The sequence below is a fragment of the Onychomys torridus genome, chromosome 7 (genome assembly GCF_903995425.1).
Source record: "Onychomys torridus chromosome 7, mOncTor1.1, whole genome shotgun sequence".
Classification (NCBI taxonomy): domain Eukaryota; kingdom Metazoa; phylum Chordata; class Mammalia; order Rodentia; family Cricetidae; genus Onychomys; species Onychomys torridus.
The window spans coordinates 55,488,373-55,502,159 of NC_050449.1; positions in this window are offsets into that span (position 1 = coordinate 55,488,373).

Here is a 13,787-nt window from a genome sequence, read left to right on the forward strand (position 1 = left end):
CCAAGATTCCCATGGCTGGGCAACGTAGCTCCATTGGTAGAGTGCTTGCCTGGCACACATGAGGCCCTGGGTTCCATCCACAGCACTGCATAGGACAGCATGCTAATGCATGCCATCGATCCTAGCCCTGAGGAGGTGGAGGCAGGGGGATCAGGAGGTCAAGGTCATCCTCATCTCTTGGCCAACCTGGGCTAGAGACCCTGTCCCAAAACAAAAGCAAATATTTCTTTCAAGCAGCGATTCAGACTGCTTTCGTCCCTCACTCTGAGAATGCTAATAGGTAAGTGATCCTCCAGTGGCTGATAACCACAAATATGAAAGCTTTGACCTTCAAAATCTGTATGCTAGAGTTTCATACCCCTGTGTGGTATGAAGTAAGGCCTTTGGGAGGTAATGGGGTCATGGAGGTCTCTTTCTTTTGAATGGGATTAGTACTTTTATCATAAAAGAGGCCTGAGGGAGCTTTCTTGACACCGGGCCCGGGAGGACACCGGAAGGAGGCATCGGGCCCGGGAGGGCACCGGAAGGAGGCATCGGGCCTGGGAGGACACCAGAAGTAGGCACCGGGGCCTGGGAGGACACCGGAAGGAGGCACTGGGCCTGGGAGGAGGCACCAGGCCTGGGAGGACACCGGAAGGAGGCATCGGGCCCGGGAGGGCACCGGAAGGAGGCACCAGGGCCCGGGAGGACACCGGAAGGAGGCACTGGGCCTGGGAGGAGGCATCGGGCCCGGGAGGACACCGGAAGGAGGCACGGGGCCCGGGAGGACACCGGAAGGAGGCACTGGGCCTGGGAGGACACCGGAAGGAGGCACTGGGCCTGGGAGGACACCGGAAGGAGGCACTGGGCCTGGGAGGACACCGGAAGGAGGCACTGGGCCTGGGAGGAGGCACCGGGCCTGGGAGGACACCGGAAGGAGGCATCGGGCCCGGGAGGACACCGGAAGGAGGCATCGGGCCCGGGAGGACACCGGAAGGAGGCATCGGGCCCGGGAGGACACCGGAAGGAGGCACTGGGCCTGGGAGGAGGCACCAGGCCTGGGAGGACACCGGAAGGAGGCATCGGGCCCGGGAGGACACCGGAAGGAGGCATCGGGCCCGGGAGGACACCGGAAGGAGGCATCGGGCCCGGGAGGACACCGGAAGGAGGCATCGGGCCCGGGAGGACACCGGAAGGAGGCACCGGGCCCGGGAGGACACCGGAAGGAGGCACCAGGGCCCGGGAGGACACCGGAAGGAGGCATCGAGCCTGGGAGGACACCGGAAGGAGGCATCGGGCCCGGGAGGACACCGGAAGGAGGCACTGGGCCTGGGAGGAGGCATCGGGCCCGGGAGGACACCGGAAGGAGGCACGGGGCCCGGGAGGACACCGGAAGGAGGCACTGGGCCTGGGAGGACACCGGAAGGAGGCACTGGGCCTGGGAGGAGGCACCAGGCCCGGGAGGACACCGGAAGGAGGCACCGGGCCCGGGAGGACACCAGAAGGAGGCACTGGGCCTGGGAGGAGGCACCGGGCCCGGACACCGGAAGGAGGCATCGAGCCCGGGAGGACACCGGAAGGAGGCATCGGGCCCAGGAGGACACCGCAAGGAGGCATCGGGCCCAGGAGGACACCGGAAGGAGGCATCGGGCCCAGGAGGACACCGGAAGGAGGCATCGGGCCCGGGAGGACACCGGAAGGAGGCATCGGGCTCGGGAGGACACCGGAAGGAGGCACCGGGCCCGGGAGGACACCGGAAGGAGGCACCAGGGCCCGGGAGGACACCGGAAGGAGGCATCGAGCCTGGGAGGACAGCGGAAGGAGGCACTGGGCCTGGGAGGAGGCACCGGGCCCGGGAGGACACCGGAAGGAGGCACGGGGCCCGGGAGGACACCGGAAGGAGGCATCCGTGAAGAAGAAAGAGTGTTGTTGTGCTGCCATCCTGATCTTGAACCTCTCGGCCTCCAGAACGGGAAGCAATAAATTTTCATTGTTTATAAACTACCCAATCTAAGTTATTTTGCCATAGCAAAATGAGCTGAGATTGTGGTAGGAAACTGTAGGGCTATAAAGGACCTGAGGCCACCCACTCTGAGGGGTGAGCAGTAGAATGCTTTCCCCAGAGTTGCTGAACTAGGAAGAGCTGAGGCCTTGCATTCTCTACTCCACCACAGGCTATCCTAGGTAGGCAGAGCAATCTCAAGGCTGTGCCACCCCAGGGGACATGAGGAGACAACGGGGGGCATTAGATGGTTCAGAGGGTACAGCTGTTTGCCTCCATGCCCGAAGACTCAAGTTCTATCCCCAGGACCCCCCAGAGAGAAAACAAAACGGAATTCCTACAGGTTGTCCTCCACTCTTGTCCTATGTGTGGCACCCATGCATTTACACACACACTTGCAAAAGCACATGCCGACACAATAAACTACACACATTTTAATAAAAAATTTAAAAGAGGACAAAGAACTATGCCGTAGCTCAAAGAAGAACTGGCTCTTCCAGAGCGCTGACCACAGCCCTGTCACATGAAAGAACCAGGCCAGGCAAAAATCCAAGGATCTTCTTGGAGACGGAGCAACTTGGAGTAAACAATAAAGTTGATCAAACACAGGATTAAGACTGTTTAGTAACTGTAAATAATATGAGCTACAGACATCTAAAGTTCTCAAACAGGCCCACAAAGCAAAAAATGCTGCTTTAGCACAGAGAGGACAAAGCTAGGGACCGACCACAGCGTAGTTCTTCTCTCTGCCATCATCCCTGGACCTGCTGCCTTCTTGGAGCCCCCTTCTTGTCCCCATCAACATAGGGGAGTCCTTCCCTGCCTCTGAGGGCCCAGGGGCCTTTCCTAACCTCCCCGGATCACCAGTCACATTCTTCCTGGGTCCTCTATGGCTGGCTGGACACTCTGATATCATACACACACACACACACACACACACACACACACAAGGCAATTGGGGAAGAGGTGCAGCAACCTCTGACCTCCACATGCACACACATGAACACATACACCACACACAAATAACATAATTGACTTTAATGAAAGGGAATTACATCCTAACACAAAGCACCAAGACTGAATTTCTCCTGAGCACTGGGAGTGATGGGAAACAGAATGTTTGTGATGTGCGGTGCCTGGGCAGCAAGCAGGGGGCCACTCCTGCCAACTCAGCAAGCTGAGGCAAACTCCCAGATAATACAGAACTTGACTGACCTGTTTCAAAAGTGCAGTGCGAGGCTTCTGCTGTTGTATTCTTACAGCACTCAAAGTGACAATGCCTCTCCTATGGCTAATTGTCAGCCAACATCTAAAATGCCTATCTTTATTTGTCAACAATTGCAGAAGACCAGTGGCTGATGGCGGGGAATCGGGGCACACTGCCCATCTTAAGCCTTTCAGACATCACTGAGCCTAGAATGAACTCCTTGATCCTTTCAGTTCCATCTGCTGGGAAACAAGCTCTTCGCTCCACAGACACTAGAAAAACCAGGCTGCATTTTGCAGGGTCGCCAACATTGCAGCTTGGGGCTGCTGTGCCTTTGTGCAGAGGTCTAGAGACAAGCTTGAACCAAACCAAAGGGCTTCTGTTCTACTTTTAATTCTGTTGCTGTGGTAAAGCACTCTGATTTTTTTTTTAAGGGGGTGGGGAGAGGGTGGGCAACCTAGGGTTTGACAAAGGGATTATTTTAGCTAAAATTTCCAGGCTATCGTCTATCAGTGCAAGGAAGTCACAGAGGCAGGAGCTTGAGAAAGCTGGTCACATGACCTCCACAGTCACCAACAGAAATGAGCTCACTTGATTGTGGTCAGCTCACTTTCTCCATTCATATGCAATTCAGGAACCCTTGCCTAGGGAATGATGTCACCCACAGTGGCTTAATTTTCTCACATCAATTGATTTAAGATAATCTTTCACAAACATTCTCAAATGCTAACCCCATGTTGACAATCCCTCATTTAGGACTCTCAACTTGTGTCAAGTAGATAATTAAGCTAACCACTACAGTTTCTAAGATGAAATCCAAACACATCAGAAAGATACAGCTTATTAGTGCTTCATCTAAGACTTCATCTTACAGAAGTTTCTATGGCTTTTAATAACAAAAGGGCTGGAGATGTTTCTCCACTGGCAGAGTCCTTGCTGAGCATGCAGGAAGCTCTGGGCATAATGTAAAACCAAGTATAGTGGTGCACACTTGTAACACCAGCAGGTAGAGACAGGAAGATAAGTTCAAAGCCAGCCCTGAGGCAGACACAGGCAGATCTCCCTGAGTTTGAGGCCAGCCTGGTCCACAAAGTGAGCTCCAGGGCAGCCAGGGCTACTCAGAGAAACTGAGTCTTGAAAAACAAAACAAGCCGGGCGGTGGTGGCGCATGCCTGTAATCCCAGCACTCGGGAGGCAGAGCCAGGTGGCTCTCTGTGAGTTCGAGGCCAACCTGGTCTCCAAAGCGAGTTCCAGGACAGGTTCCAAAACTACAGAGAAACCCTGTCTCGAAAAAACCAAAAAGGAAAAAAAATAAAAAACAAACAAAAAAGTTCAAGCTTGGCTACACAGAGAGTTCCAGGGCAGCCTGGGATATAAGAGACACTGCCTCAAAAAGTGTGGTATTGTAGTATATCCACAAGGACTTGCTGGAATTATTCTGAAACAGCCTTAAAAAATCGTGAGAATCAGGAGTCCTAAAATCATAATCAGGAGGTTTCATGTTCAGACTCAAATTTAAGGGCATCCAAAAATTAGTAAGAGGTAAAACCTGATAACTTCATTATCTCATAATGGGGGCTCCATTCTTACAGGCCCCTCCCCTAGAAGATGACAACCTCAGCTGGGATACCCCAAGCTTTAAAGGCTACAACTGACTTCACTACCCACTGTGTGGGATAGTGTCTATCAGCTGGACACAGCTAGAGCTACTCTGGAAGTTGGAACTGCAATTGAGAGAATGCTTCCACCAGCCTGGCCTATGGGCAAACCTGTGGTACTTTTTTTTTTTTTTTTTTTTTAATTTTAACTGATGATCAATGTGAGAGGGCCCTGCTCACTGTGGGCTGATGGTCCTGGGAGCTATAAGACAGCAGGCTGAGAAAGCCATGGAAAGCAAGCCAGTAAGCAGTAACCCTTCATGGCCTCTGCATGGGCTCCTGCTTCCAGGTTCCGCCCTCCATTTGATTGCTTGCTCCAGTCTTGATTTTCCTGGAGGATGGACTGTAAGCCACTGCAAGATAAAATTAACCCTTTCCTCCCCGAAAGCTTTTGGAAATGGTGCTTTATCATAAAAACAAACAAACAAAAAAACAAAAACAACAACACTAAAATACTTAATAAATATTGTCATATAAGGTAGCCCAAAACAACCTGTTTTCCCAATGATAGGGTCCAAAAACTTAAAAATGTCTAGTAGTATAAGTGAATCAACAATTAGTTACATTACTAGCATGAATTTATTAACTTAGTCTAGCATGCATATAGAATACTAACTGCATTTAGTACAGAAATTGAAACATTTTCCACATTGATTCCCACAGAAATAAATGTATTGAAGTCTTTATCTGTGTCATCTAGACAACATCTTCTTTATAAATGCTGTCACTTTTTTGAGTTGCCTTAAACAATTTGACTAAAGAATATTGTTGAATCCTTTGTCTATTATATAGAGCCTCAGAAAACAGTACCCCCAAACACAGTTCGTCATCAAGTTGAGCACTTGAAGATTAGAAGGCCTCAGAAACAAGGCTTTCTGACCATCTCCTGCCCTGTCCTCTGTCATCTCTCTCTCCTGAAGCAAGCTGTAACCTCAAAGAATTCATGGTCTCATGTTCCTTTGCAGATTCTGACTCCAAGGGGCCCTGGCCCACATCCAAAGGTGCTGCAGAGAGAGACAAAGAAGATTCTGAGCAGACAGGCCTGGCTGGGGTTCCCACTGATGGTCCTGTGCATCAGGCCACACTCTGTGTCCCATCATACATTTCAAATGGCTGCCTACTCTTCATAGAACTTGAGGATGAACATAGTTCTCACTGGGTCTTTGGGCCTAAATTTCTCAAGTATCTCGTGCCATAGAAAATGTGTGTGTGTGTGTGTGTGTGTGTGTGTGTGTGTGTGTGTGTTCACATGTGTGCATGTGAAGGCCAGAGACAATCTTGTAAGTCGTTCCTCAGGTATCATCCACCCTTTCATCAGACAGCATCTCTCTCCAGCCTATCTGCCACCTCCACCTTCTTGGGGATAGGATTGCAAACATGTAACATCACACCTGGCTTTCTTAATGTAGGTTCTGAGGACAGAAACACTTCACTGACCTTTCCTCGGCCTCCAGAACCTTTTGTTTTTGAAACAAAGGTCTCCCATAGTCTGGCCTTGAATTTGCTGACTAAACTGAACATGACTTTGTACATTGGCTCCTTCGTCCACCTCTCAGGTGCTGGGATTGCAGGTGTACTTAAAAATAATTCTGCCAACATCTTCACTATGTAAATCTCTCCCCGCCCATGTCTCCTGTTCAGGGAGCACCACTCTTGGTTTATGTGCTGCTAGAGAGCTCAGCCAGGGCCTGTGTGTGTGCTGGGGACACATCGACTGAGGCGCATCCTCAGCTCCACCAAACGCTGATCAAAGACTCACTGTGCTTTTCCTCTTACTAACCTAACGTGTGACAGGGTGCTGGCTATGACCCTTATGATGAGTGAGGAAAGGGATCTCACCTTTCCACTCCCCACAGTTCCAAAGCTGCACTTGGTTGAAGATGTGCTCATCACTGACTGCCAAAAACTGCATCCCAGCGCAAAGCCACTTAGGTGCTGTGTTACACTGTTTACCACCTGCTTTTAAATACTTGACTTGCTGCTGTTGCTGAGGGCCTGGGTGTGGATCCCAGGACCCACAAGAGGGAACTTACAACCAACCACCTGTAACTAGCTCCAGGGGATCTGACACCCTCTTCTGGCTACATACATACATACACACATACACACATACACACATACACACATACACACATACACACACACACACACACACACACACACACACACACACACACATAGAGTAGTATTAGTAATAATAATCTTGAAATACTTAAAACATAGTCTGCTGTGAAGGTAATGTTTGTTTTTTTTTTTAATTTTTTTTTTTAGCTGAAGATCAAACCCAGGGCCTTGCTAGGTAAGCACTCTACCACTGAGCTAAATCCCCAACCCGAAGGTAATGTTTTAACCATGAGTGGCTCTTCCTATGGAGCCCACATGAGCCCAAAAGACAGGAATAGGTAGCTGGAACTCAATCAGATGTTTAAAGAATGCCACTGTCAAACCGGGCAGTGGTGGCGCACGCCTTTAATCCCAGCACTCGGGAGGCGGAGCCAGGCGGATCTCTGTGAGTTCGGGGCCAGTCTGGTCTACAGAATGAGATCTAGGACAGGTACCAAAACTACACAGAGAAACCCTGTCTTGAAAAATCAAAAAAAAGGAAAGAAAAAAAAAAGAATGCTACTGTCACAGAATTACGTGCCTTCCTAGTAGGGAATCGTCCACAGCCTTAGATAATAATTAAGAAAAAGATTCTTTAATAAAACAAAGGGGTACTGGCCTCGCACAGACCATTTACCAGCTTATATAGGCCTTGGGCCTATACTTTCCACATACAACGTCACCCTCAATGTCCTTCAGGTCCCTGCCCCACCTAACACTTTGAACAATTAAAGACAGGAGACTGCCAGTCTGGCTGCTTGGGCAGATGAGAGATTTCCAAAGCAAAGTACCGGCAGAATTATTTTTAAGTCCAACAGCATTGTTGTTTTGAACAGTTGTGGTACAGAATCTCTGCTGCAGTTTCTAACCAGCCTGGCCAGCGCCATGACTCGCTTTCCAGGCATACTGGAGGTAGTGGAACTTAGTATTTCCTAAGCAAGCACATTAATAAATCCTTTATAGCACCACTTTTACTAATTTTACTACCTCAGGCTCCTCCTGCTTCATTTCCAGACAGCTGCCACCTTGGCCTCAGGTGAACTCTCAGGCAAGGTGTGCTTGTCCTGACGTCCTTATGATGCCCTCATGCTGGTTTGCTCAGACAAATACAGGTAACAGATACCCAGCACCAGCTTCTCACTGTGCTGGGCTAACGATGGGCACAGAGGTAGGACTCATGGTCCAACTGTCCCCGTGCACTTCTAAATACCCACGGAGCCCAGGATGGCATTTCAATGACCTTCAGACACTGTTAGCTGGAAGGCACATCACCATTTTCATGTACGGAAAAGAGGGAAATGGTGCCAATTATAATCAGGAGATGCTGTTGACTGGAAATGAATTCCAATTTTAGAGCTGCTAAAATGTTATGCTGGGGGGAGTGTGCTTGTCACACAAGCCCAAGCGCCTACATTCAATCTCCAGTACACATGTAAATGTGTATCTATAATTCCAACACTGGGGAGGTGGGAACAGGGAGGTGGGAACAGGGAGGTGGGAACCAGAGGCTGCCTGGGGCACTCAGGTCAGCCAGCCTTACAAATAGCTGTGTTCATAGTGTCTACTTGACAGGATCTAGAGTCACCTAGGAGACAGGCCTTTGGGCATGCCCATGCGGGATTATCTTGATTAGGTTAAGAGAGTTGGGAAGACCCACCCACAAGGGCTTCGCTCCTGGACTATATATAAAGGAGAAAGCAGGGTGAGGGCCAGCATGCACCTTTCTTTAGCAAGTTCTAGCCACCAGGATGTCCCCTCTGTGAAAGGCTGTTCCCCCAAACTGTGAGCCCAAGTAAAGCCTTCCTCCTTTAAGTTGCTTTTGTCAGGATGTTTTATCACAGCAACAGGAAATGAAACTAAGACAAGGCGTCCATAAACATTAGGGGGTAGAATGTAAGGCACCCATGATGAAGGCCATCCTGTGATTAGTGACTGTGATGGCTTTAGGTCTACTCAGGTCTGTTTACAACAGTCACTCTCTGAACCTATTATTCAGGTCTTCAGAAGGCCATCAGGAATATCTGAACTTTATTCCAGCTGGAAGACTATTTCCTCTCATCCCTCCCTGTATCTCCCTCACCACCACCCCAACCCATTCTTTCCTGTGCCGCATGCCTCCTCAAGCCCCACTAACTGATAAAGCATCACACTGTCAGGATGTCACCTTCAAACAGTTTACTGATCAGGATAAAGGAACACAACAACTCTTAAGAAACTCAAGACTCAGCTATAACACATTTCTTAGTTTCTAGAAAATATTATGTCTGAAAATAAAATTATGGGGCTGGAGGAGAGATGGCTCAGTGGTTAAGAGCATAGGCTTTTCCAGAGGTCTATCATCCACATGGTGACCCACAACCATGGACATGAAATCCAATGTCCTCTTCTGGCATGCAGGCAAACAGGCAGATAGAGCACTCAAACACATAAAATACACAAATCTTTTGCACATGCCTTTTCTCCCAGTACTCGGGGTAGAGGCAGTTGGACTCTTAGTTCAAGGCCAGCCTGGTCCTCAGAGTGAGTTCTAGGACATCCAGGGCTGCACAGAAAAACTTTCTTGAAAATTTAAAAAAAAAAAAAGAAAGAAAAAAATTATTCTTTGTTAATAATTTTTTATTCAGGATAAATAAAAAAATAAATAAAATAATTATTTTTTCCAGGGACTTCAAGGAGTCCTTGGTTTTAGACTAAACCATGAAATTTCAGGAAAACACTGAGCAGCATGGATCTGGAACCTGATGAATGCAAGATTATATAGAGGGGCCTTTCAGACAAGAGGTCACGCACTGACCTGGGGGAAGCAGTGTTACAGAGGGACAGTGGGCCTGCAGAAGGCGGTGGGGAGATGCTCAGAGGAGTCAGCATCACCTCTCTGCTTATCCTCAGAAGCCAAACTGGTGCTGGATGCTGGTGCCCAAGTAGAGCCCAGCCTCCTAAGTGTGGCAGGGGAGGCTGGCTTCTTTACCCAGTACTTGAAAGGCGACCCCCTGAGCATGGGCTCTTGGGAGCTCTAAGCACAGGCAGGTGAGATGACTCTGGTACAGGTGCTTGCCATGTAAGCCCAGCATAGACAGGATGTCATAAGTTCCAGGCCAGCCTGGGCTGCATGGGGAGACTGTGGCTCAAAACAGCAACAATAAAATCAGCAAAATCCTGAGCACTGTGACACAGGCTGCAGTCCCAGCTTCTCAGGGGCTGAGGCAGGAGGTTAGCTTCCAACTACTAGTTCATGTCAGGCTGTGGAACCACAAAACAGCAAAACCAATCTAAAAAAGAAATATGAGGCCTGCAAGGTGGCTCAGCAGGTAAAGGAGTGTGTGGCCAAGCCTGACTACCTGGGTTAAATTCCTGGGACCCACATGGTAGAGGAAAGAACCAATCCCATAGATTGTCCCTTGATTGAACATGCCCTGGCACAAGTGTGCCTACAAACACTCTCTCTCTCTCTCTCTCTCTCTCTCTCTCTCACACACACACACACACACACACACACACACACACACACACACAAATGAAATAAATTTAAAGTTAGTGGCACACGCCTTTAACCCCAGCACTCAGAAGGCAGAGGCAGGCAGATCTCTGTGAGTTCAAGGCCAGCTTGGCCTACAGAGCTAGTTCCTAGATAGCCAAGGCTATCTGGGGAAAAAAAAATTTAAGCAAACAAATGAGAAAACAAATTGGATATATTTGCCCCAAAGACACCGCTAAGTACATAGAAAAGTGCTTCAGCACTGTCTCCAGGGACATACAATTCAAAACCACAACACAACACTTCACCTCCATTAGGATGCCTGCTCTACAAAATAACTGAATGGAGTGTTTCCTGGGGAGCTAGCTCAGTCAGTAAAGACTGTTACCTGGCCAGGCAGACCTGGGTTCAGACCCCCGGCACACACAAAAAGCCAAGTGTAGCAATGTGGAGGCAGCGACAGGGGTGCTCACTGGTGTTCCTGGTGCTCACTGGTGCTCACTGACCAGCCAGTCTAACCAGCTCCAGACTCAGAGAGAGACCCTGCCTCAAACAATAGAGTTAAGGACAGCACCCAACATTAACCTCTGACCTCCACACATGCACACCTGTATTGCACTCATATAAGCACGCAGAATAAATTTTATGTAATATATTCTTACCATAATGAAAGAAGTATCTTTAAAAAAAAAAAAAAAAAAAAAAAAAAAGCATGTGTATTCCAGCCTGGTCCACAACTCAGTTATGTCTGTTTTAATACAAAAACTTTGGAGATTCTCTCCAAATCTTCCAGAAAAGAAAAACAACCATTTATCATATATTTCCTATTGCTATCAAGCACCCTCTTTGCAGAAAAGCACAGACTGGTCTAACCCACTCTTCTTGCTACTATATAGACAGACATTCTAGATAGGAAGGACTTGTCTGAGGTCACTGGACAAGGCTTGGCAAAGTCAAGATTCAACAAGCTCTCGAAGAAACAATGGGAACCTGGACCTAAATGTCTGTAGAACTGGAAAATCCAGTAGCCCCACCCTGTGGGAGCCCAAACCTGAGGCCACCCAAGTAGGGAAGAAACAATCTCCCAGGACAGTCAGCAAGCATGCTGCATCTGATGTCATTCCTTAGCTAAACAACATGCTCCTGATCTAAAAGCCAGGCTGCATTCAGAGTCTCTGAATGTCACCCCAGCCTCTGGGTCATCCACTGTTCATGAAAGCCAGGACACCAGGTCCCTTTATACTGTGCCTTCTATCCAAAGTACAGGTAAGACGCTGTCAGGAGGTCACAAAGTTGACTTGCTGAGTCCCGTCTAGCCTGGGAAAGACTAGAGCAGAAAATATCAGTCCTTCCAAACAGAAAATATCAGGGGAGGGGCCAGCAGCCCTGACACCTCTGGAGGTGGGGGTTTGTAACCTAGAAACCACAGACGTGTACACATGCATTTGTGTCACTGGGGACCAGCCATGGCTTTCATCAAATCCTTGGTGATATTTGGGAACCGAAAAAGGTTCCGGACCACCAGCCCCAGAGAGTGTCTGGTCAACAAGAGTTAAGTGAAACTCTGAGGCACTCTGGTGTCTAGATAGATCCCAGTAGGGCAGACGTGTAGGCTGTGTAGGCTCCAGAAAGGCTCAGCTGCTGATGGCTACACAGGGGTTATCTCTGCAGACAGCCTCTGCCAGACTTGTCCTGTACCACAGGAACGTCCATGCCTAGAGGAAACATGCTTAGTGCTCACTCACCTGCAGGCCAGCTCCCCTGAAGGGTCTAACTGAGGACCCAGCTGTCCCAGTGGGCCACCCAGGGCAAGCCCATGCCTGGATAATGGCCGCTCACAACCGTTCTACAGTTTCCTGGGTGTCTCCGCTCTGGCCAGGCTTTGGGGCCTGTCCACAGGTCTCAGATATCTCCTGACTGTCCACTTCTCTAGACCTCCAAGGCCTAGTCATGTCTGCCTCCTGGAAGACTGAATGAATAATGGATGGAGGCTTTCTGCCCCAAACATGCCTGTAGCAAGTCGCTCAATGAATGGGACTGCTCTGCTAACATGGTAGGGACATCATTCCCAGTCTCGAAGGCGTGGTCATTTCGATAACCACTATTTGGATAGCTCAGCTGAAGACGGGCATTGGTCTGTTTTATGAGACCCGATAAAACCTTACTGAGCATTCTCCATGAGGTTACACAGGCATCTGTCGGCCACTCCGCTCACCCACTTATTCCTGGGGTGAGCTGTCCATGAGTTATGCACTCCGTGAATGGGCAAATAACTATGCAGAGCCTTGGCAAGCCCCTCAGGACAATGGGAACACGCAGACCAGTGAAGAGTGGGTCAGATATTCTGTGGACAAAGGGGCAAAGCTGGGTGGAGGAGTCCCGAAGGGCATCTTCAGGAAGGGGAGCACCAGCGGAGGGTGAGGGCTGTGAGAGTGGTCCATGTACAAATGGGCCATGAGAGCTCAGGGAGAGGGCACAGTACGGAAGGAGCACTTTGAGCCAAGGTACAAAGAGTGACAATGACCTCTGAGTTCCTTAAACAGAGAGGACGCGATGTGCCCCATTCCGGCTGTGCAGAGGCAGAGCTGGGGCAGGTGTGTTGGGATGACGAGAGGGATCCTGAATCTCCCAGCACATGTAGGGTGTAGCTTTACAGGGAAGGGCATCCTCAGCTAATTTCTCTTTCAACTGTTTTCCCAAGCCCACTGGCTCACTCCATTCCAGGGGAAAGCTGGGAGGCCGGGCAAAGAAGAGGCGGGTGAGGCATGGGGTCCCACCCATCCCGCTTCATCTCTTTCCCCATTCCTACCCTGCAGGCCTCAGCCAGTCTGCAAACAGGCTTGCCAGCCACACCCTGAGCCTTTGCTTTTGCTGCTTAGAGGAGAGAGGGTGCTTAGCCCCACACAGGGCACACCCCTCTCTCAGGCCAGTCACCCATCCAGGTGTGGTGAGGGCAGGGCTGTCTTGGTCTGGGAAGGCTGCCAGAGGTAGCTCTCAGGGTCCTCTGAAGAGTGGCCCAGACTGGGACTTCTAAGTCACACATTAGGGAGACTTCAGCAGCCTGGATCTAGGAAGGAGATGAGACAGACAAACAGACAGACACACTTGCAGAGACAGAGCTCTAAAGAGTAAGGGGAGTGGGAAAGAGCTGAATACTGGGTGGGGCAGAACTCTGGAAAGGCAGGGAGTGCAAAACAAATAGCCTTCTGCCTAAGTGTTTTTAAAGCCAGACCATAGTGTAATGACGACCATGTGACATGATGCATTTGTCCACTGCACAGAAGGCACAACACAGAAGCCCTAATATAACGGAAGACACTGGCTAGTAACAGTGTATTAGTATTGATCTGTTCACATTTCTCT